Source organism: Natator depressus, chromosome 9 (assembly GCF_965152275.1).
Source record: "Natator depressus isolate rNatDep1 chromosome 9, rNatDep2.hap1, whole genome shotgun sequence".
Lineage (NCBI taxonomy): Eukaryota > Metazoa > Chordata > Testudines > Cheloniidae > Natator > Natator depressus.
Window position 1 is genome coordinate 93,999,884 of NC_134242.1, and position 24,436 is coordinate 94,024,319.

The 24,436-nt window shown below is 41.6% G+C and overlaps 1 protein-coding gene across 1 annotated transcript in view; it reads right to left on the bottom strand.

Moving 5' to 3' along the window:
• Positions 1-24,436, bottom strand: part of LOC141993632 (uncharacterized) — a 649,213-nt gene that overhangs the window by 425,280 nt on the left and 199,497 nt on the right. Inside the window, exons 3-5 of the mRNA XM_074963181.1 lie at positions 13,304-13,587; positions 12,323-12,414; positions 10,522-10,568 (exon numbers count right to left, since the gene is read on the bottom strand). The gene's annotated coding sequence lies outside the window, so the exon portion shown is untranslated. The remainder of the gene's footprint in view (positions 1-10,521; positions 10,569-12,322; positions 12,415-13,303; positions 13,588-24,436) is intronic.

Sequence of the window (24,436 nt, forward strand, 5' to 3'; positions counted from 1 at the left end):
GTGTCACACAGAGCTTTTGATGCTTGCTGACTGAACTCATTCTGTCATAGCAGAACAGTTGATATTTCACACTAGAATGCTAACTGTACTTCAAGGACAAGTCGTTTGATCAAAGGGTACCACAAATCTTCGTGGAGAATGGCAGATGGGAAATGGTGAAGTGTTATTTATGTGAATGACCATTAGAGATTTAAGATACTCTTCTGAGCCATTTCATCATCACTCACTCACCTTTTAAATAACCCCTAATTCTTGGCATTGCTATTATCATCCAGGCTGCATAATATTATAGCTGTATAGCTGAGTCTTCTGTTTATATGACAAGCTCACAAACTAGTGTGTGTGTGTGTGTGTGTGTATATATAGATAGATATATATAGATATATATGGGAGTATTTTTATGGCTTTTATTTAAACAATATAAATATTCCATAATACGAGAGAAAAGTTGAATTGCCTTAAAAAATGAGACAGATATATTATTTGATAGATGCTGCATACAATTTATCTTCTCTTTAAATAATTTTATTTCAATATAAAATAAACTAGTCTGGAATAATTTATACTTTTTGTTGAAGGGCCTTCTTATTTCATGTACTTGGCTCACAGGAGCAAGAGGTAAGAAAGATGCCTCTTTTGCATAACCTGAGACAGGATTCACGATCTTTTCAGTGGACAATGGATATTTTGGGAGGTAAGTGTTGGTGTGCATATGAAGCAGAGAAAAATGGGGCAGAGTATCAGGAGAACAAGAGTGAAAGATAAAGAAACGAATCCAATAAAAACACACCCATATAACACAAACATTCATGAATCCAAAACTTACCCTCTCTTCTGAAAGACTGTATACAGTTTTGATCAGGTCAAACTATGTGACTGGAACTTAGCAGATAGACCTTAGCAGATAGTATCATTAACTACAAAGATAACATCTTCATGAACAATGAATCCAGATCTTAGACACAGAGGATAAAATCTTGGCCCCACTGAAGTCAATGGGAGCTTTGCCACTAACTTCAATGAGATATGGATTTCAACCAAATATTCTTTCCTTCGATGCCCAAACTGATGATCAGCCAGCCAGGAAAAAACCTTCCTGATTTAATTCAGCTGGTTCATCCAACTACATTATCCATGTGAATATGCCTTATAGTGATAAACTCAAGGAGCTCAATCTACTTAGTAAAGAGAGAATAAAGGGATGACTTGATTGCAATCTAAGTACCTACATGGGCAATAAATATATAATAATGGGCTCTTCAGTCTTGCAGAAAAAGCTATAACAATGATCTAATGGCTGGAAGTGGAAGCTAGACAAATTCAGACAAATTCATGAGTTGTCCCCATTTGTGACACTTCTAATCACTTGTAAAACTTTAGCTGAACTCAGTAATCTTTAGCAAGGTGAATTGGATTCTTTTCTCCCCAACCTCTGTCACATCACAATTTTCAGCTTGTATATTGAAACTTCATAAAACTTCACCTGGATGATTTTTTGGAATACTCAACAGCATACCCAACTCCTAGTTTTGCAGACTAAAGGTGTAATAAACAAAGATAGCTGGCCATTCATTACATATTAATGAACAGTGCCATCCATAGGCAATTGCATGAAGACTAACAAGTCTGACACTAACATATACCTTGGTGGGATGAAAACTTCTCAGCTAACCACCCACACAATGCAGTGTGAAATTTGCATGCTGTAGCAAAACTGGGTAGAACTGATCCTCTCCCACAAATCTGTTCCTTCCTTGAATATTATGTCATGCCAATATGTTGTACTTCTATGCTACTTCCCCTCAGAGGATCGCAACGTGCATTGGAAATATTAATAAATTATACATTTAATTTAATTTAGCCATCAATTAATACTGAGCATGTAGACGAATTTAACATGTTAATGAATCATGAGGGAAATCATGCTATATTATGATGCTGGAGAAGGCACAAATTATGATGCTGGAGAAGGCATCCTATAAACGTTGAGGAAAAAGAACACAACAAAACTATCAATCAGCACAAGTTGTGCCTAAAATTCTACCCACTCATTTCTGTATAGAACACTGCTTTTAGTTCTTGTTTTCTTACAATATTGATGCTTATATTAAATCAATCAAGATTAGCCTCTTAGGAGGCTTATCTTAGATAAAAAAAAGAGCTAATCAAATGGATGAGATTCAAAATTATTTTTACGCAAAGAGAATTAACAGAAAGGAAAGACTTATATTAATCCATTTTAAGGTCAGAAGAAACCATTGTGATCATTTAGTCTGACTTGCTGGACAGTACAGGCCATAGAACTTCCCCAAAATAATTCCTAGAGCAGATGTGCGTGTGATACAAATACTCTGTGGGCATAATACATCTTCACAGCAAGTTTTTCATGCTTTCAAAATAGATCAGTAATGAGCAAGCCATCAACATTCAGATGTTACAAGACTTTCTGCCAAGGAAGGATATTGCTTTCCACAAGTCACTTATTTCATGTGTAAAATTAAATATGATTATCAGACACCCTCACGGTTTCCAATACCATGTTTATCTTTAAAAAATAGTTAATATTTTTAGGTCTATTCCTCCAACTAACCAAAACCAGAGAACATGATTGTTGTTTTTAATTATGTGGATAGAAAATCTTTTGGCATAAATAATATTTGCACCAAATACCATAATAAAAATTGGCAGTTAAGCTATTTTGTTATACAACAAACAGAATTACCCCCCATGTGCTGTACTACAAAAGAAAATAAATAAATAATTAACCTGATGGGCCTGATCCAAGTCTCATTAAAGCCAACAGAAAGATTCCCATTGTCTTTAACAGGAGTTAGATTACACCCCATGGAAACCATTAACCAGCAGATGCTTTGCAATAGAAAAACTTGGTTTATGTTAGCGTGCTGATATACTTCCTTGCTAAGTAATACCCCCACAGTGCAGCAGTTCTTAAAAAAAAAAAAATCCTTGGATTCTCATCTCTTCAGAATGGGGATAAGCACAAGGCAGAAATCTGAGAGGTAAACAGCAGTGTCACCAGACTGTAACTTTTCAGACATTTGTAAATTAGGGATCATTCCTACTGTCCTTACAGAAGCCTAGTCCCATCGGCTGTCAATGGGCGATTTGCTTGCACTGAGATTTTAGGCATTTAAAATGGGAAAAGCCTTAAAGATCAGCATCTTTCAAAGAAGACTCATGCCCTGCACTGCTGAAAGAACATCTGAACAAGACTTGGCATTCGGTCTTCCACTCCATCAAGATTTCCTGCCTCTGTGGCTGAACCAATGGAGACTCTTTCCTTGCAGAGACTCCTGCTAGTGGTTTGGGGGCACGCCCATATTAGAGAAGTCAAGGCTGCTGTGTTAGACAGTAGCCTAACAATGATGTGTGATGACATAAGAAAAGATTCCTATTGACGTCACGAGCTTTGGATCAGATCCATGTAGTCTTCAGAGAAAATTAAAAACAAAATCTTAAATTAAAGAGAAGATAAATAGCAGAAAATGTAGACCATTAAGTAATGAGTACTCGAGAAGAGCAGAACAAGTGGAAAAGGCTGTGAGCATGCCCAAACATAAAGGGATTTCTGCGGACTAAGGGCAGGTGCACAGAGTTTAGCATATGTTCATTTCTCAAAGTCAAGGCGAAAGAACCTCAAAATAGCGACTCAAACTGTGCGTCTATGGAGTAGAATTCATGGGAAAATGGATTTCTGTGGAAGAACTGTGGAGCTCCATCCCAGACAAAAGCTGTCTGCCACTCACAATCAAATCATAACCTTTGTGCCAGTTTTGCATGGGTCTATCTAATCAGCAGTCATATAATCTGCAATGTTGACTATATCACATGCCAGCTGGCTTGAGAAGGGTCTGCACTAGGGAAAAAGCCCACAGTACAATCAAAGAACAACTTTCTTTCCCTCCTTACATCTTCCCTCTTATCTCTATTTCTCTTGTTTTGTGGTTGTTTTCCTCTTCCTCTCATTAGTGTTGCTAATACTCATGAACTACCCCTTGATCCAACCCAAGGCAGTCAGTGTTATTTCTTTTGAGTGAATATCAAATGCCTGACTCATAGTTGTGTGGTAATACACAGGTCAGGTTACTATGAAATATTTGATAATATTTTGATAACAAAGGATAGCTTATGTTTTAAATCCCACTTCCCCCCGCCAGTTTTAAAACTCTAATGAGTACCAGAAAGGTTAAAGGAAGTTTATAGAATCCCTGAGAAGACTGTCTGTCCCTAGAATGATTGAGCTAATTGAGAAGAAAAAGGATATTAAGTACTTGAGAGTACAGAATGATCATCAGATTATTGTAACCCAAACTCTGTGAGCCTTTTGAAACCTTTATGCGGAGTAACTGGGTACGGGCCATTCCAGAGTCCACTGAACTCAATGGAAAAACTCCCATTGACGTCAGTAGGTGCTATATTTGGGAACAAACCCTGTCTTGTTTCATCAGCAGCATGCTGTGTTTAGTTGAATTTTTAAAAGATGACTCCATGTGGCTGGAGAAGATGTGTATTATGAAGAACAAATGCAAAAATGCACCTGACAAATACACAGCCATCCAACCATTTGTGGCACAGGGCTAGATCCAATTTCCATTGAATGCAATAGGAAGTCTCAGAGTTACTTCAGTGGGAGTTGGAATAAGTCCTTAATTTGGCTCATTTGCATAGCTCATTTGGTGCTGTTGGCAAATAGGTTTCTATTATTCTGATCAAAAGGCAGAGTATCCTGGACCTGAATTTGAATGCATAAAAGTCATTCACAGCAAAAATGCAGAAAAAGCCTCAGATAACAAGAGTACAGCTCTTCTTTCAACTGATGGTTTAGCTCCTGCTGACTGCTTTCTTACCATCTGAAATATTCATCCTGAATATTCATCTTAAATGCTCTCAAAATTTGACTTGGTTCAAACTTGACCTGAATTTATGAATTAACAGTGGGCAGCTTGATTTTTATATATACAAATTTTCATTGAGATTGGAGATGAGCAGTTTTGCTCTACCAGGTTATCCTTAAATGTTCTGAAGCTGCCATGCATTTAGGGTTCAAACCGAGGTCATTTGTAAAGCGCAAATGGAGCAAGTCACACAGTATTTATCCTTTGTCCACAGTTGGAGGATCAGTAGGTTGACCATTTGCTCTGAGACTGCCTTTTCTGATTTCCACTACGGTGTGTTTGCTTTGTTGTTTTTTCAATGTGAAACATTTCTAACGGCTTTGGTAATTTACCACCCACCAGTGAATCACCAGGAAGGAGGCTTTAAGGAAAGATTTCTTTCTAAATTTGCATTTTATTTTTGACCCTGGCAACATTTCCTTGAGTCTGTTATTCCAAATGGGGGGAAATGACTGCTGTGTATGGAAACAGGGCCCCATATAGAAATGCTCCAGCAAGAGCATGTCTGGTCTTGCATTTTTAATTCCATCAGTAACTTTATCTATGGAGTATTATCTTTTTGGTAGACCCAAATCCAGGACACTGAACACAGACCAAACAGCCAGGGCAGATGTTGGACAGATGCACAAAGTCAAGGAGCAGGAGGAAAAGGATTTTTCTCCCTGTCTCCAGGCTGCAGATCTATTCAGGTCACCAATGGCTGAAACAGCCTTCAGTGTGAGTAATGAAAAGTCTATTAGCATATGCAAAGGAACACTGAGGATGCAAGACAATGGCTCCACACTTTTGCAGCAGCCAGCAGAGATGGCCAGGAATGGACGGAGAAGAACACTATAACCTCTCTAAGGTAGTATGATTGCTGCACTCCCCAGGAATTGAGGTGAACATTAAGCCTCCCACAGCTCTGATGGAGGTTCTTTCTCCATCTTGCCCCCAATGCAGAGCTGTGGTTTCATGTCATAACTTACTCCTTCCAGAGGAACTGAGGTTTTGGTCCAGTGTGTGTGTGTGTGTGTGTGTGTGTGTGTGTGTGTGTGTGTGTGTGTGTGTGTGTGTGTGTGTGTGTGTGTGTGTGTGTGTGTGTGTGTGTGTGTGTGGTCAATGCTTTGGTTCATACCTATGTTTGAGGGCAAAAGCTCTTGGAAAAACATTGCCAAGGAATTGTCATGTATGAAATACCCAAACAGAGGTAGTGAAACATGCATGCAAAGGTCTGTTTCCCAACCAGATTAAGCACGAGGACTACAAATCAGAAATAAAAATGAATTCAATTTGGCCTTGTGCAATTATTCACTTAATTCTGAAATATGGTATGCAGGTGGAGAGCAAATTGATATTGTGTCATGTTGCTTTACAAAACTGAGCTCAAACAAGTAACACTCAGCGTGTTGTGAATGGTGAGTCCCTGGGTCAACTCCAACCAGATGTTAGCGATTAAATTTAAATCTGGTTGGAGGAATTTTTAATACGGACCATGAAATATTCTCACCCCCCACGCAAATTAATTTTGGAATGGGCAGTCTTCTCTCAAAACTGAGGGTCACCATGTAAAGGTAAACTAATTTATCTTTCTCCAGTTCTCATGGAAGACGTATCTGCTTTAGGTGTAATTTCAAGCACAAGGAAATAATGTGACCATATTTGTTAACCACATTGAAGAAACAAAAGGATTCAGTTTCTCATGACCTGTCTCAGATAAAATCAATGATACCTACACAGTAATAAAATCTTTTAGTCCATTCTCTAAGAATAGCAGCCTTCTCACATAGAGCCAGCTGCCAGTGCTGACAGACAACTAACAGAGTTTGCAATGGAAAAATTTGTGTAATAGGAACGGTATATGAGCATTAGCCTGTTCATCTTCTAAATAAATATCTAGCTAGTTACAGTAAAAATCTCCATCAAATGAATGACAGGAACTCTCCTTTTAATCTCTCTCCTCATGGACATGTAGGTTGGTACACTTTTTATGGGCATCCATGTTTCTGGAGGAATATATTTGTTCCATTAGTTGTATGGCAATTAACTAACATTGTGCAGCACAGGCCAGATTCTGCCACTCTTATTCACACTGGATAGTACCTTACTCCAGTTGAGGATCTAGCCCTCGATCAATATGTATTTTGCACACACATACACACAAACACACACAGATTATTCTTAAAGTCAAGCTCTCAAAAAGTTAGGAAAGGCCAGAATTAATATTGTCTATGCAACCTTAATTCATCCCCCATGCGCATATGTTTTATGATACAGTCTTTAATTATATTATCACATATTATTTTTTCCAGAGAACCCTGACTTATTCAACATGCAGGATGGACAGTACTCATTGAATGAGCATCATTCAACATTTTGTTCTCTCCTCATTGTTGTATGTGGCCCTAGAATAATGCACATTATTCAAACCCCGCTTTGAAGACAGAATTATTAATATTCTCATTGGCCCTTCTATGCTGCAATTCGCTATAGTAACTGAGGGCTTCACAAACATTAACACATTTTCACAACATCCCTGGGAGGGTGGTGGTATTATCCCCATTTGTAAAATAGGGTACAAAGACACAAAAAGATTAAGGCCAAAAGTATCCACTAATTTGTGGGGCCCAATTTGAGGTATCTAGGTCTTTAGAGTATTTGCATTATATAGCACTCCATATGTTGGAAGGACAACTCCCATTGAGTTTAGTTGCAGCTGTGAGTGCTCAGCACTTCTGCAAATCAGACCACAAGGTCTCAATCCAGGAACCCAGAAAATCAGGAACACACACTTAGTGACTGCCTGTGAAAAGCCTAGTTTAAGTAATTTGCCAGGCATCATACAGGAACTCTGTAGCAGGGATAGAATCCAGTTCCCCAAGGCAGTATTCAACTGCCTTAACCATGAAACTATCCTTTCTCTTCCCGCAATCCCTTTGCTCGTTCACTAGACACCTTCCAACTTCTGCAACAAATGAAGCTGCAGAAAACAGTTATTACAGAAAATACTCTACTTCGTTACACAACCCTTATCCCCTGAACAGGTCCATCCTATACACTGAATGACTCCACTTCCTGTTCCCTCCAAGCTTGTCCCCTTCTGCCCCATCTCCTCCAACCTGTCCCTGTGCCAGTCCTATCTCTTCCCCCCTCTTACTGCCTCATCCTGGGCCGATTCTTATTTAGCCAGTCCCAATCTCCAGTCCTCATACTTCTTATCCCTGGTCCTCTTGTCCTGCCAGTCTTGGTCTCCCCACACTCCCAGTCTCCCTGCTCATTTATTCCCAGTTCCCCCATGCTGACTTCTTTTCCCCTGATTCCTTGCTGTGCTCCCAGCCCTGTATACAAGTTCCAACATATCAGACGCTGATTCTGATAGACTGCCCAACTCAGCTTCCCATTTTGAGGGAGCAATTTTTATACCTGCACCTATCTGTAGGCGGAATTGATGTCATTTACGTGTCTGCTTGACTGGTGCCAAAGAGGTTGATTAATAATAGTCTGGCCATACAGTTTGTTACACTCAGCAGCTAAGATGAAGTACAGCTAAGAGGAGTGGCAAATATTAATGCAGGGAAATTGAGTTATTGCTAAAACTGAAGACATGCTGACAGGAAACTGGACCCCGTATAGCAATGTGTTGTATCACTCTTACCACTAAATGAAGGCAACACTGATATTTCATATCTATTTAGCTACCCAAACAAAATACTCGCAGTAGGCAGACTTACTGTCTTTTTCCTCTGCTACTTAAAATCATTTTAAAAGGAAAATCCACAAAGTATGTGTGTGAGAGACATTTCTCATAGGCACAGACAGATGTACACATGATTATAATGTTGAACTGCTTGATGCTTGGCAAGCCAATATAGATGTGCAGTTTGTAGTGGATAACTCATTAGCTTTGGATTACCATGCTATTTCTGACTTTACAAAGCGTGAGACCCAGGGTTTGTGATATAAATTATTGTTTCTGCAAATCTATTTTCGAGGCTTTGAAGCAACAGGATAAAGAAACTGTCACATCAGCTAAAGTGTCAGTTTTGAAGTTGAGAAGCTGCAACTCCTTTTAATAATTAGATATGTAAATCTTAAATACAGAATAGCCCACAAGTCTACAGTGAAAATAAAACAAGTCTGCAAAGGAATATTGCCATAGGATAATAATGTATTTAACTGGAACTGATTCTGAATACGATAGTGACCTAGCTCTTAGATAGCTATTTTTATCATTGACTTTTAAAGCACTTTATGAAGAAACCAAGTATCGTTTTCCCCATTTCACAGATGGGGAAACTGAGGCACGGTGAGCCAAAGTGACTTGACCAAGGACATTCAACAGACCAGTGGAAGAACCAGGGATAGACCTCACCCTCTCAGTCTAGTACCCTACCCATGGGACTATACTGTATCAGTGATCTTGAAGGTGTTGCAGCCCAGTCATATCTCCTGCTGGAATTACGCTAGCCCAGTTCTGTCTATTCATTGAATGGGAAATAGCTTTGTTTTTTGTCACCCAATAAAATAGCTTAAGAACCACAGGCTCTGAGTTGAGATGCTATTTCTTCTGTTTTACGTATGACACAACTAATTATAGTGTTATCTAGGTGATTTTAAATGCTTAATGTTTGAATAAATGTTTCAATAAAACGACAGAGCCATTCAACTGTACGGAAGCTGCTATGCAATGAGGGGAAAGGGTAAACTCTACTGTGGCAGGGTGGACAGTAAGTTGGATACAATGGGTATTAAAGATTAAAGATTATCTGTACTGCAGTAGTGCCAATAGCCTCAAGCCCCACCGAGCAAGTTGCTGTACAGACATATAACCAAAATGCCCTGAAGAAACACTTATGCTCTGAGAATAAGATGAGATACAATAGTGGACCCATCCAGACAGACCGGTCTGGCACAAGGTAACAATGAGATGATTGTGATAAGTCACAGTCCATTAACCATAACAGCTAGACGTGTAAGGTAGGGAGGCAGTGGGGGGGAAAAAAAGAGGGCAGGGCGTTAAAAACTGGAACATAAAATTGTTCTTTGACAAACAACCATCCTAGAAAGATCTGAAAATAAATTTATATTTCATTCCTGCCTTTCCTCCGCCTTCATGTTCATTGGGTACAAGTCATAGGAAGCATGAATGGCTTTTCCCACTTACGTTTGTCATTACTTAGGTTCACAGGGTGCAACGAAAAAATGGTAAAATGAAAGGGAAGGGGATGACAGAGGCCAAAAAGCAGGAAGGGACCATTTAAGGGCAGTGTTTGTCCTATAGGGCAGTGCTTCTCAAGCTATCTAATGGCAAATTTTTTTCCCCAATGTGCGCGCAGACCAGCAGCCGATGGCTCGCGGACCGGCACCAGTCCATGGACCACCACTTTAAGTAGCACTGCTATCGGGTATACCTTCTCCTTCACTAAGCCATAGATGGCAAATATCATTGCTGCTAAAGAGCAGCCCTATAGAGGGAAGGTAGCTGTACAGGGAATGGTTACCCACTTAAATAGACGCAGAGATTGTAATGGGACGGTCATGCACAATTCTGAGCATTGCAATACCACTTGACGACCACGGCAGCTTATGTGATCAGTTGAGCAGAATCAAGGAAGAAATTTCTAACCTGGGTTTGTCCTGGGCAGGATTCTGGCACTCCACCATCTAGCCTCTCTGCAGAGAAGAAAATGAGAAGATTTCCATTTACTTCAGTGGGAGGTAGAGCAGGCCTGGAGTTTGCAACATGCTTTTGGGCCTTTCTGGCTGGGAGATGCAGTATAAGTGCAGGTTTGTCATTATGCTAGAGTTGCCAGGCTTGGCTTCCTACTTGAGGTTGAATCAAATTTTGTACTTAAAGCAGGAATTTGATTTGGTTCATTCATCTCAGATCCCAAGATATATTAAGATCCCACTGCCACAGCGCAGAGAAGTTAGTGCACTTAGTCCTGAAAAGTGGTTTGCCTTTTATCAGAGAAACCAAGTAAACAGCAGAGGCAGGATTATTAAATTATCCCACTCTTCATTTATTTACAAATGCATTATTCCCACATTTAGGCTTGGAAAAGAGAATTGATCTGAACAGGAAAGAGCTGCTGTACATTGGGCAGATCTTTTAATTTAAAAAAAGAGAAAGAAAGAAAGAATCAATTTAAAAACAGAACAGTAAAAAAGTAGCCCTCTGAGTCACTGCAGGTAATTCTCAGCTCTCTACTTCCAATGCAGCTCAGAATGCATCTCCCTGCATCTTGTCTTATCTTTTTCCGCCTTGTTATATTTAGCACACTGCTCAAACTCTGGGCATCAGATTTATTTCCCAGAGCAAGCTATTTGCAATGCCCTTTCTGCTAGTACGGACAGGGGGCACCAAATGGGCCAGAACAAGTATGAAGTTTATTGTTTGTATTATGGGAGTGTTTAGAGACTAAGTCATGGACCCGGACCCCATAGTGTGAGGTGCTGTACACACAAAACACAAAGATAAAGTAGCCCGAGAGAATTTACAAATTAAGTAAAGTTTAGAGCATCTCAACATTGGTAGTGCCACCAGCCGTCCCTGGGGGTTACAGGCCTGTGTCTCTAACTCCACCCCTAAGCATAATAGGACACATGCTGCAAAGACCAATGCTAATGTTTTGCTGAACTTTGTCTAGGGTTGCTCGTGACATAAAAGTATGGTGCAGGGGTTAAAACATTACATTCAGATACATGAGTTTCAGGTTCAATTCTCAGTTCCACAGCAGACTTCCTTGACCTTGGGCAAGTCACCTAGACTAGCAGTTTCTTAGTTCTGGCTTTACTAAAGCAGGGATGTGAGTACTTCACAAGGGTAATGGCACTTCATTCATTCATATTGATAAACTGCTTTGAGATCCACAGGGAGACATGAAGAGAGACCTCGTAAAGGCTTTGATGGTGCTCATTTTATTAAAAATCCAGAGAAGCACCATGTAGAAGGCACAGCCAGGAGGATGGATGGCAAAGATGGTTTTAAGCCCCCAGTGTGAGTGAGAGAGGATGTGGAGCTGATCTAACTTACAGGAGCCTCCCCACAGCTACCATGGGCAGTCCAGAATCGGCACTGAGCAGTACCAGCACAATCCCATCCCACCTCCAATCCAACCCCTAGGTGGGGCATCATAAAGGGAATTCTTACTGAGGCCCTATATGGTGGAGGGGTATAGAGGGTCTTGGGCCAGAATTAGTTTCAATGTCACTTAAGGATTTAGAGGTATCTGTTCTTTCTTATGCCAAACTGGATTCAAAATGGCTCTTTAATAATTACTTAGACTCCTGAAAATAGTAGTCTCAATCTATGACACATGTATAGTTTTAATCACTTGTGCCATGTGATCACTTGAGCTTTGTCAAAGGCCTGGGATCAGCACAGCAGACACACATCACAGAGGGTTTGTTGTAAAAAAACAAACCTCATTTTGCAGATTCCAGTTATTTTGTTTCCAATGCTTCAGATGTTCTCAGATTCCTGCATTTCAGGATCTAACTGTCCGCATAAGATTTGCTAAGAAATCAAAGAAAATAACTTGGTTAGAAAAACCTGGCCCATGATTTACGGCCCCTTTAGGTAGGTCTACGTGGCAAAATAACCCATGGCAGCTAGTCTCAGAGAGCCTAGGTCTACAGACTTGGGCTCACAGGGCTCATGCCATGTAGACGTCCAGGCTCATGCTGGAGCTCGGGTTCTGAAGCTCGGGGACGGGGTGAGTTTCAGTGCCCAAATGTCTGCATGGCTCTTTTTAAGGCCTCAGTGCAAGTCTGAAGAGCTGGGCTCTGAGTCTTGCTGGTGGGCAGGGGCAGGTGGGTTGCTGTGTAGACATGCTTCCTCTCTCCTAGCCCAACAGGGATCCAGCCTAATCCAGAAGCTACACTGGACAGCACAAATGCTTCCTCCATCAGACATCTGTGCTCCAGGAGTCAGCCTCCCCAGACAAGTCCTCTAGTTCTGTTGCCTGTCCCTTAGAAAGGAAGAGACAAGCTACTTTGACAGATATATTTCAAGGCTGATTTTTTTGAAGAATGCTTTTGTGAGAGAGACCACGGAGCCCAAAGGATGTTAAAAGGCAGACGTGCACATTAAACAGTATTACACTTCAAAAGATACTGTGTTACACAGCCTGACAGAGCTTTAAAGTAAGAACCACCTTGATTCCTTTGTAAGGGTTTGGGCATAGGCTACGTACAGGACTTAGATTGAGAATTTTTTTAAAAAAGTAATTTAAGAGTATAGTGTCGGGGCCCCTATTTTGTCGATCATACAGCAAATAACTGTGCCACTCAGCCTTGTTAATTGTGCAATTCCTCGGTGCTATGATATTACGGTGATAGGTGACATTATTAAATGCAGCACTTAGACCTGAAAAACAAAAGGCAGATACATTTCTGAATTTTACCTAATTTAACGGTGCTTCTTTCCCTCAGTTTCCATAGGAGTGAGCTGCGAACAGTGACTCCAATGCCCCTTGAATCTGGAACTCCCACCTAGTTCTCCTGAGTCCAGTTTTGTTACGTTCTGGACGTTTTACAAAGCCCATCCTTTATCTTGGGTATTTGGGGAGGAGAGCAAGGATATTTCAGACTGGAACTGGTGAGACCTGAGCTCAGTCCCTGCTCCATCACAGATCCTCTGGGCGAGCCTGGGCAAGTGAGATAATCTTTCTGTGCCTCTATTCTCCATCTGTAAAATAAGAACAATGATGTTTCCTACTTGATAGGCTTTTGTGAGGGTCAATAGATTAACAGATTGTCAAGCAGTACATGGATGAGGGCCATATAAATACCCTACATGGGGTGTACATGGAACTTTCTTTGAGTCTTGTGGCTGAATATGAGGGTTTATAACTGATCATCAGTAAAATCATGAGTTACATGGCAGGTGTGATGGATGCTTGCAGTATTGGGCTTTTTACATTGTACATTTTTTTTTAAAAAAAGGGCCTAGGGCTGTTTAAGAAAGAGCGCTTCTTTTGTGACTTGTGGATAGGGCATGAGGATTGGGAGTCAGGAAATCTGAGCTTTGGTCCTGGTTCTGCTGCTGACTTGCTGCCCAGTCTCAGCTGGACCTCCAGGTAGAATAATTAATAATACTTATTCAACAAAATAGTAAATGAATAGTACTTATTTTTATTATGATTGTGCTTATTCAACATAGAACTACACACACAAGGTAATATGTGGCTCGTTTCAAGACCCTTTTGCCAACAGTCTTTCCAAGGTATATTGAATTGCTGCTTATATATTCATCTTTAATTGAGGGATTATTATTTTAGAAGCTTTTCCATGTTTCTTTTTTCCCCTCTAGAACTCCAGGAGACACTTGGCAGTACTATAAAAGAGCTGCCATTAAGTTCACAATATGAAAATAAAATAGTTTGTTTACCGGATAAGTAGGATCAATGCTCTCATGAAATATGACTAATACTGAGCTACAGAGTGTGTGTGGGGGGGTCATTAAGTTTTGTATTGATTTCCTTTGATTCCTGGATAATTTAATCAACATTCTGCACCACTTCTACCTGAAAACTTTAGTTTAAATAACCAGAAACTACCAAGCAGTCAATCATTTACTTCTCCTAGAGCTGAGGAACAAGGGAATCAGATATTTCACTTGGGTGTTCCAAGAAAGAACAGTGGCCCAAACCCTGCTTGCCTTATTCAAGCTATAAGTCCCAATAAAGCCAATGGAACTAGAGTAGTGTGAGTAAATGCACAAATGTGGATCCTTACTATGAAATTTACGACCTGGCTAGTTCTCTTGCTGTCCTAAAGTAAAAGCTGGTTGCTAGGTCATGTGATTAGCCAGAAATAACTTTAATTTGTTTTTAGGCATTAATATGGAGCAGGTGTCTCAGGATTACAACCCTGTGTGCATATGAATATAAGAGAGAAAGTAGTTCTTTAATGTACCTCTATAAAAATACACACAAGATCAGCTTTGCTCCAGACAGTGGATTTGGTCTAAGACTGTAAACAAAGAGCCTGTGATGGGAGTGAGCCCACAGGAGCAGCTTGTGAAAGTAGCCTTCAGAGCACGTTTTACATACAGTAGGCTGGAGGTTGTGGAGTGCAGTGTTTGCACATGCACGTGAACGCTGCAAAGATGTATGAAATCTGATTTCCTTTCTGACCAGCACTCTACTTGCTATAATTTTAGCACAAAAAGAACAGTTAGCGCTGCATTCATTTCTCTTCTATGACTATGTAGCTCTCATGCTCTGTTTTGCCACAACTGCTTTACAGCCATAGCACTTTGTGCTATCCCATATCTGTCGCTCTCTCTCCTGGACCTCTCTGAGATGTTTTAGTTCCCTCCATAATTAAAGCCATTTCCAGTTGGCTTTTATACACATAATATATAGCCAGCCTCGTGTAACCCACATACCTCCTGGGTGTGGTGTTCTGTCCCATCTGGTGGCACTGAGACCACTTAGAGATTAATGAGTCTGCTCTACAGCCTTAGCTAAGGGCCATATGGCTTTTGGCTCATGCAGTAGAAGCTCATACACTAAGCTCCAAAGGTCCAAGGATCAATCCTGCCTGCTGACAACCAGGGTCTGTCGGTGTTACAAGTCGGGGCTCGTCCGGGATTTCAACTGGGAAGTCTCTGAAGCTCGGGACATGCTTCCTCAGCTAGGGGAAGTATGTACCCACATGCCTCCTGGGTTGGTGTTCTGTCCCATCTAGTGGCACCCAGACCACTTAGAGATTAATGAGTCTGCTCTACAGCTTTAGCTAAGGATCATATGGCTTTTAGCTCATGAACTAAGCTCCAGAGATCCCAGGTTCGATCCTGCCCACCGATGACCGGGGTCTGTCAGTGTTACATTTGCACACTATATCTACATCAGTAAATGGTAGCTGCAATTGCAAAAGCTTTTCTTGCTCAGAAGGATTCAGAAACCTTCCTTCAAAACCTAACTCCCATGTTGTTCCATGGATTGGCTGTAAAACCTAGGTATCCTTCCTCCTAGACCAAACACAGCAGCCAAGATTTTTAAAAGTGGGCACCTACGACCATATTTAGTTACCTAGATAAAAGTGGCCTGATTTTCAAAGGCGTGGAACACCCAGAAGCTCCAGTTGACCATCTGTGTATCCAGACACAGGTGGAAGAGAAGAGAAGTATGGCTAGGAATGGATATTTAAATCATAAAAAGATGATCTAGACAAAATTTAAGAATCTGATATTTCTACTTGCTGGGCAAGTTGTACATCCACCCACCCACCCATCCATCCTTGTGTATACTACTTTCTGAGCAGTATGGAGGCAGACCTATATTTTATCTTGTAAGTTTAAACCTTTCAGTCAAGTGTGACCTCGTGGATACTGCACTGGACAGGGTCTCAGGAAATCAGGGTTCTATTCCTCACTCTCCCATTAGCCTGCTATATGACCATGGGCAAGTCTCTGCACCTCACCTGTAAAAAGGGGAGAATGATAAAGACTTGTTTTGTAAAGCATTTGGAGATCTATGGATGAAAAGTGTGAGATAAGAGCAAGGGCTTATTACTGTAAAGCCTATTTTTGACAAGTTAAGTTTTAAAGATAAACATCAAGATATTTAACATATCAGGGAATTTAGAATCACACAGAAAAAAAAACCACAATGGTGGAAGTGCCTTAGTTATACTTCTCTCTTGCTTTACATTTAGTAAATGCTGGCGGATCTCATCTTAAAAAATACTTTCACAGAATATGTTGTAAAAGTTTCATACTCATTGCTGTAATACAAGCATTGAAAGATTGAGTTGAAGTGGGAGACTCTGAATCATCGTAACAGTAACACGTTTCCGCTGTCCCCCCACGCAATAACACACACACACACACCCACACCCCCCCCACACACAATCTCCATTCAGGTGGTTACCAATGTTTATACTAAAACATTCACAGCACAGCAGCATTCCCAGTAACACATTATTCAGATTCATGCTTCACTTGTTGAATAGTATTTTTCTGTAGCCATGTAAAACAATTCAAGCCTAGTTTTACTGATAAAGAAAAAAATGGAAACTTGCCACCTGTAATAGAAGGCACTTGCCCTGGAGCGTCCCCTGGCAGCCCGGTGTAGAACCACAGTTACATCTCGGCCTCAGTGTCTCCTAGTGGGCATTCCATAAGTTCAATGAGGCTTCTATACAATGACAATGCCTCTTGAAGGGTTTAGTTTAATCAGCCATCAGACATGGTATACAAACAAGCCATCTTCTTCTGCAGTAAGTCCCCAGGCTTCTCTACTGCTTGGAGCTCTGCAGTCTCTTCTCTGCTGATGCAGGGTCTCTCTCAGGCCTACCTGCCTGGAGACCTTTGTAGTCTCTCTCCTTGGATCTCTCTCTTTGTGTTCTGGGCCTGTTCCTCTGCCTGGGAGCCTCTGCTTGCCAGGGAGACAACTCTAGGAGTAGCTTCCTACCCAACTTCTCTGAGAAGCTCTCTCACCCACAGCCACCTCTCTGTTCTGAACTTCTCCCTCACCTTTTATTAGGCCCAGATGCTCCTTAACTAATTACTGATCAGCTGCTTATCCAACTGGCCATGCACAGGTGGATCTTGGTTGGCTTATTCTCTTTAACAGAGCCTGTCACCTCTCAGTGGGCCAGTCCCCGTGATACCACCACCAAAGATTTCCACTGACTCACTCATTTTGGATTCAAGATTTTCAGATGTCAGTTTATTTTTAAGGAAGTTGACATTTTTATTGCCATAAGGATGTGTCTGGCAATGGAAGAAACTTAAGCTCCCCTTGGTGGCATAGAGAGGATTTAGGGCCTCAACTAGATTTGATATTCAAACTGGGAGTTATGTCCATCTTTTAACCCATACCTACCGGAGCAGGTTGTGTAGCATGCATCTTACTGAGGTTCCTGAATTATTATTATTTTTTGTCTCATCCCTGGCAGGTCAGCTGTTAATTAATCAAAACTTAAAAAACACTTCTCTCATTACCTTGTTAGAAGACTGAAAGAACTTTACACCTCTAAAACTACCTTCTGTTCTTACAAAGTTTATTGCCAGAAAGGTAATGACTAGACCCTGGAGTAAAACTTCCCTACAATGCATCATATAAAAATATTTGATTTATTAATGTTGGAAAAAATAAGAGGGAAATCAAGAGATTTCTGTACATATCACAGGGGGAGTTCATTAGATTAACTAAAATTTAAATAAACTTTTGAATCTGGCCTAACTCCATAAAGTCCAGAGCATTCTAATGTCAGCTTCCCTTCCAATATTAACTCACCTCGTTTTGAATTGGTCTTTCAGAGATCTAAGATGAGCATATGATCACTCTGATATCATTTACAGCTATACACAGGCTCAGTATTACTTCAGAGTTAGTATGCCATATCTTTCTCTCTGTTGAGCATTCTTGAGTCACTGCATGATGAAGTGGGCTAGTTTCACATTCATGAAATGCTCTGGCCTTTTTTTCCATTTTAATAGGGTGTTTTAAACTGCTATCTTCACAGCGCTGTAGTATTATCTACTGCCCTGATCAGTAATCCAGCTAAAGGCCCCTAACTAGCAGAAACCCAGCTCCATAGATGCTTGCTCACTAAATATCTATAAAGCTTCCCTAGCTAGGCAGCAGAGCTGGTCAGAAAACCAAAATTTCTGAAAACTAAAAAATTCTGGGGAAAAGAAACATTTGAAATTTTTTGTTGGAAAATGTCAGGTTTACCTTGGGAAGTCCTGAAGCAATCTGAACAATTGGTTCAGGAATCCCATAGAAAAAAAAAAAAATACTCGAGATGAACCGATATTTTTGGTAGAAAACACTTTCCACACAGAAAAATGTGACCAGTTCTATGAGGCAGACATAGAGTTTCCCCTCTCTTTCAAGGAGGTTCGTCAAGAGGTGGCTACTTCGCTCGGTGGATGGAAGAGATTTAAAAGGAATGGAGCACCCTTGGTTGAACTTTGAAATGGAGCTGTCATGTAGGGATATGAAGAGAGGACAAGAGACCCCTTTATTGCTCTTCTGAATCAAGAAATCAGCAATTGGAGCGGGGCAGGGTGAAAGAGACAATGTCTCCATTGCCTTCCTATTAGCTATCATAGAATCATAGAATATCAGGGTTGGAAGGGACCTCAGGAGGTCATCTAGTCCAACCCCCTGCTCAAAGCAGGACCAATCCCCAATTAAATCATCCCAGCCAGGGCTTTGTCAAGCCTGACCTTAAAAACTTCTAAGGAAGGAGATTCCACCACCTCCCTAGGTAACACATTCCAGTGTTTCACCACCCTCCTAGTGAAAAAGTTTTTCCTAATATCCAACCTAAACCGCCCCCACTGCACCTTGAGACCATTACTCCTTGTCCTGTCCTCTTCTACCACTGAGAATAGTCTAGAACCATCCTCTCTGGAACCACCTCTCAGGTAGTTGAAAGCAGCTATCAAATCCCCCCTCATTCTTCTCTTCTGCAGACTAAACAATCCCAGTTCCCTCAGCCTCTCCTCATAAGTCATGTGTTCCAGACCCCTAATCATTTTTGTTGCCCTTCGCTGGACTCTCTCCAATTTATCCACATCCTTCTTGTAGTGTGGGGCCCAAAACTGGACACAGTACTCCAGATGAGGCCTCACCAATGTCGAATAGAGGGGAACGATCACTTCCCTCGATCTGCTCGCTATGCCCCTACTTATACATCCCAAAATGCCATTGGCCTTCTTGGCAACAAGGACACACTGCTGACTCATATCCAGCTTCTCGTCCACTGTAACCCCTAGGTCCTTTTCCGCAGAACTGCTGCCTAGCCATTCGGTCCCTAGTCTGTAGCTGTGCATTGGGTTCTTCCATCCTAAGTGCAGGACCCTGCACTTATCCTTATTGAACCTCATCAGATTTCTTTTGGCCCAATCCTCCAATTTGTCTAGGTCCCTCTGTATCCTATCCCTGCCCTCCAGCGTATCTACCACTCCTCCTAGTTTAGTATCATCCGCAAATTTGCTGAGAGTGCAATCCACACCATCCTCCAGATCATTTATGAAGATATTAAACAAAACCGGCCCCAGGACCGACCCCTGGGGCACTCCACTTGACACCGGCTGCCAACTAGACATGGAGCCATTGATCACTACCCGTTGAGCCTGACAATCTAGCCAACTTTCTACCCACCTTATAGTGCATTCATCCAGCCCATAGTTCTTTAACTTGCTGACAAGAATACTGTGGGAGACCGTGTCAAAAGCTTTGCTAAAGTCAAGAAACAATACATCCACTGCTTTCCCTTCATCCACAGAACCAGTAATCTCATCATAGTAGGCGATTAGATTAGTCAGGCATGACCTTCCCTTGGTGAATCCATGCTGCCTGTTCCTGATCACTTTTCTCTCATGTAAGTGCTTCAGGATTGATTCTTTGAGGACCTGCTCCATGATTTTTCCGGGGACTGAGGTGAGGCTAACTGGCCTGTAGTTCCCAGGCTCCTCCTTCTTCCCTTTTTTAAAGATTGGCACTACATTAGCCTTTTTCCAGTCATCTGGGACTTCCCCCGTTCGCCACGAGTTTTCAAAGATAATGGCCAATGGCTCTGCAATCACATCCGCCAATTCCTTTAGCACTCTCGGATGCAACTCGTCCGGCCCCATGGACTTGTGCACGTCCAGCTTTTCTAAATAGTCCCTTCTCCACAGAGGGCTGGCCATCTACTCCCCATGTTGTGATGCCCAGCGCAGCAGTCTGGGAGCTGACCTTGTTAGTGAAGACAGGCAAAAAAAGCATTGAGTACATTAGCTTTTTCCACTTCCTCTGTCACTAGGTTGCCTTCCTCATTCAGTAAGGGGCCCACACTTTCCTTGGCTTTCTTCTTGTTGCCAACATACGTGAAGAAACCCTTCTTGTTACTCTTGACATCTCTTGCTAGCTGCAGCTGCAGGTGCGATTTGGCCCTCCTGATTTCATTCCTACATGCACGAGCAATATTTTTATACTCTTCCTTGGTCATATGTCCAACCTTCCACTTCTTGTAAGCTTCTTTTTTATGTTTAAGATCCGCTAGGATTTCACCGTTAAGCCAAGCTGGTCGCCTGCCATATTTACTATTCTTTCGACTCATCGGGATGGTTTGTCCCTGTAACCTCAACAGGGATTCCATGAAATACAGCCAGCTCTCCTGGACTCCTTTCCCCTTTATGTTAGTCCCCCAGGGGATCCTACCCATCCGTTCCCTGAGGGAGTCGAAGTCTGCTTTCCTGAAGTCCAGGGTCCGTATCCTGCTGCTTACCTTTCTTCCCTGTGTCAGGATCCTGAACTCAACCAAGTCATGGTCACTGCCTCCCAGATTCCCATCCACTTTTGCTTCCCCCACTAATTCTTCCAGGTTTGTGAGCAGCAGGTCAAGAAAAGCTCCCCCCCTAGTTGGCTCCTCTAGCACTTGCACCAGGAAATTGTCCCCTACGCTTTCCAAAAACTTCCTGGATTGTCTATGCACCGCTGTATTGCTCTCCCAGCAGATATCAGGAAGATTAAAGTCACCCATGAGAACCAGGGCGTGCGATCTAGTAGCTTCTGCGAGTTGCCGGAAGAAAGCCTCATCCACCTCATCCCCCTGGTCTGGTGGTCTATAGCAGACTCCCACCACTACATCACTCTTGTTGCTCACACTTCTAAACTTAATCCAGAGACACTCAGGTTTTTCTGCAGTTTCGTACCGGAGCTCTGAGCAGTCATACTGCTCCCTTACATACAGTGCTACTCCCCCACCTTTTCTGCCCTGCCTGTCCTTCCTGAACAGCTTATATCCATCCATGACAGTACTCCAGTCATGTGAGTTATCCCACCAAGTCTCTGTTATTCCAATCACGTCATAATTCCTTGACATCACCAGGACCTCCAGTTCTCCCTGCTTGTTTCCAAGGCTTTGTGCATTCGTATATAAGCACTTGAGATAACCTGCTGATCGCCCCTCATTCTCAGTATGAGGCAGGAGCCCTCCCCTCACAGACGTTCCTGCCTGTGCTTCCTCCCCGTATCCCGCTTTCCCACTTACCTCAGGGCTTTGGTCTCCTTCCCCCGGTGAACCTAGTTTAAAGCCCTAGGTTAGCCAGCCTGCTCGCAAAGATGCTCTTCCCTCTCTTCGTAAGATGGAGCCCGTCTCTGCCCAGCACTCCTCCTTCATGGAACACCATCCCATGGTCAAAGAATCCAAAGCCTTCTCTCCGACACCACCTGCGTAGCCATTCGTTGACTTCCACGATTCGACGGTCCCTACCCAGGCCTTTTCCTTCCACAGGGAGGATGGACGAGAACACCACTTGCGCCTCAAACTCCTTTATCCTTCTTCCCAGAGCCACGTAGTCCGCATGATAGAATACCTCTGTTCCCTTGACACACTCAAATATACAGCAGGAAAACTGAAGGGAAGAATGGTCTCTTCACCGTTAAGTACAAGTCACATTAAGGAAACACAGGCATTGCCAGTCTGGATCAGTTGTTGGTCTTCAATGACTCGGAAAATCAGGCCATTTATTTAAGATTGGGATTTTCAAACGAACCTAAGGGAGTTGTGCACCCAACTCTCACTGAATTTCAGTGAGACCTGGGTAGCTAACTCACTTGGAACCTTTGAAAAATACCAGTCTGTGTCTAAACTTCAATGTTGATGCTTATGTTAAAGTATCTATGTCTGAAAATTTTGCCCATCTGATCTATTCCAATTTTGAAGAGTGGGTAGCAAAGTGTTGGGTTTTTTTCTTTAATAGCTTTTCCAGTGCTAATACACACATTTCAGTTTATTTGGCTTAAACTTTCCACAAACTGACACAGATTTCTCTATCCCTATGTAGAGCACCAGGAAAATTTCAAAAGCGAATTAAAATTCTGAAACGTGGAGCTGTATCTTTGTTCGAACAAAGGTTAAGAGCTTTATTTTACATTACATCTATCTTTACTAAACACTACTGTAAGTTTGCCTTAATATTTGACAGGTTTCAGAGTTTTCTTTTTGTACTCTGGAATACATTCCAGGAACAGGTTTTGATATTTCTTTCCCTGAACTGATTTACAGAACATGTCCCAATTCTTAAAACTAATATCCTTCCATATCTGAAGGATAAAGATTATTTGGAATCACAGACATGGTTTGACTGTAATGAGAGCAATGATGTCATTTTTTTTAAGGTAATGAAGTCCAAACTTGTCACAGCACTTGCAGTGTTTGGGAATAATTGAGTGGTGAGGTATATCGGTTTATTATGAACAGAGCGAAACCTGTAGATTAAAAAGATCGCGTATTTTTCTTTAAATAATAGAATTATGCCATCAAATTAAGTCTGGGAACTAAATCAATCTTCTGATGACTGGATTCAAGTTAAAGGGCAAAAGAAAAGCTTTATAATCATCTCTGCATGGTTGGCTGTTTTCTAGTCAGGCATGCTGACTGCAGCATAATGCCACACTTCCTCTTTAGTGAAATGTCAACTGCTATTTAGCTGTAAATTTCCCTAAACTCCAGAGAAGGTTTATGGAGAAATACTTGACAATGGCTGGATTTATATCAATTAAGTGAAACACTGGATGGAACAAAGTGAACAAAAGATGGTTAAGAGAATACAGTACCACATTCCAGACTTGTTATTCTCCTCTAGTAGAACTGATGAATATTCAATAGTGGTAAAATACCATCCACAGAAAAAAGGCATCTATAATGCACATTTATTGAATGAGTAAAATGATCTGAACCAAAAGGCAATATTATTATTATATTATTATTAACACAATACGTAACTCCATAATTTTGCATGGTATTTTTCAAAGATGGGGGCAGGGAGCCATGGTCCCTGCTCCAAAGATCTTACAATCTAAATGAGACTAACATAGAATGTGATTATAGACAGAAGAATAGGGGATAAGAATCAGATGGATGTGGGTAAAAGAAATATGGGTGAAGTCCTGTCCCCACTGAAGACAAAGAGAGTTTTACCATTGAGTTGTGACAATTTTACGTGCACCCTGAGAAAGGCCAAGAGGGAAGGAAGTCAGTGCGGGAAAGAGTGGTACATGCAGAATATCTCCTCAGCCACCATGGATACTGTGAACACACCAAATCCGTCTTCTATTCTCTATCCTGGCTTTCCATAGAATATTGACTCAAGTTCAAGGTGTCCATCCTTATCTTCAAAGAGCTCAGTGGCCTGGTCCCAGCATATCTAAAAGATTGCCTAAAACTCTGGGGAGAAGTCTGTGGTTGACAACTTTGCTCCCCAGGTACAATGGAACTTTCTACCAGAAGGTTAAAGCTATGTGGGTGACAGAACTTTCTCAGGCACTACTCTGAGACTGTGGAACTAACTCCCACCAGAACCAAGGACCATCCCAAACTTGACCATATTCTGCGACAAGTGTACAGTTCACTTCTACAACCTTCTTTCTCTAGCACCCATAGAGCAGTGTGGACACAAATAAATAAAACCTTAAACCACTCCATTGCATACACAATTCTCCTCCTGGGAAGAGGAGGAGAATGAACCTGAAGTGATAGATGTTAGTTGCATTGCTTAATGCACAAAGGTGCTCAGATGCTACAGT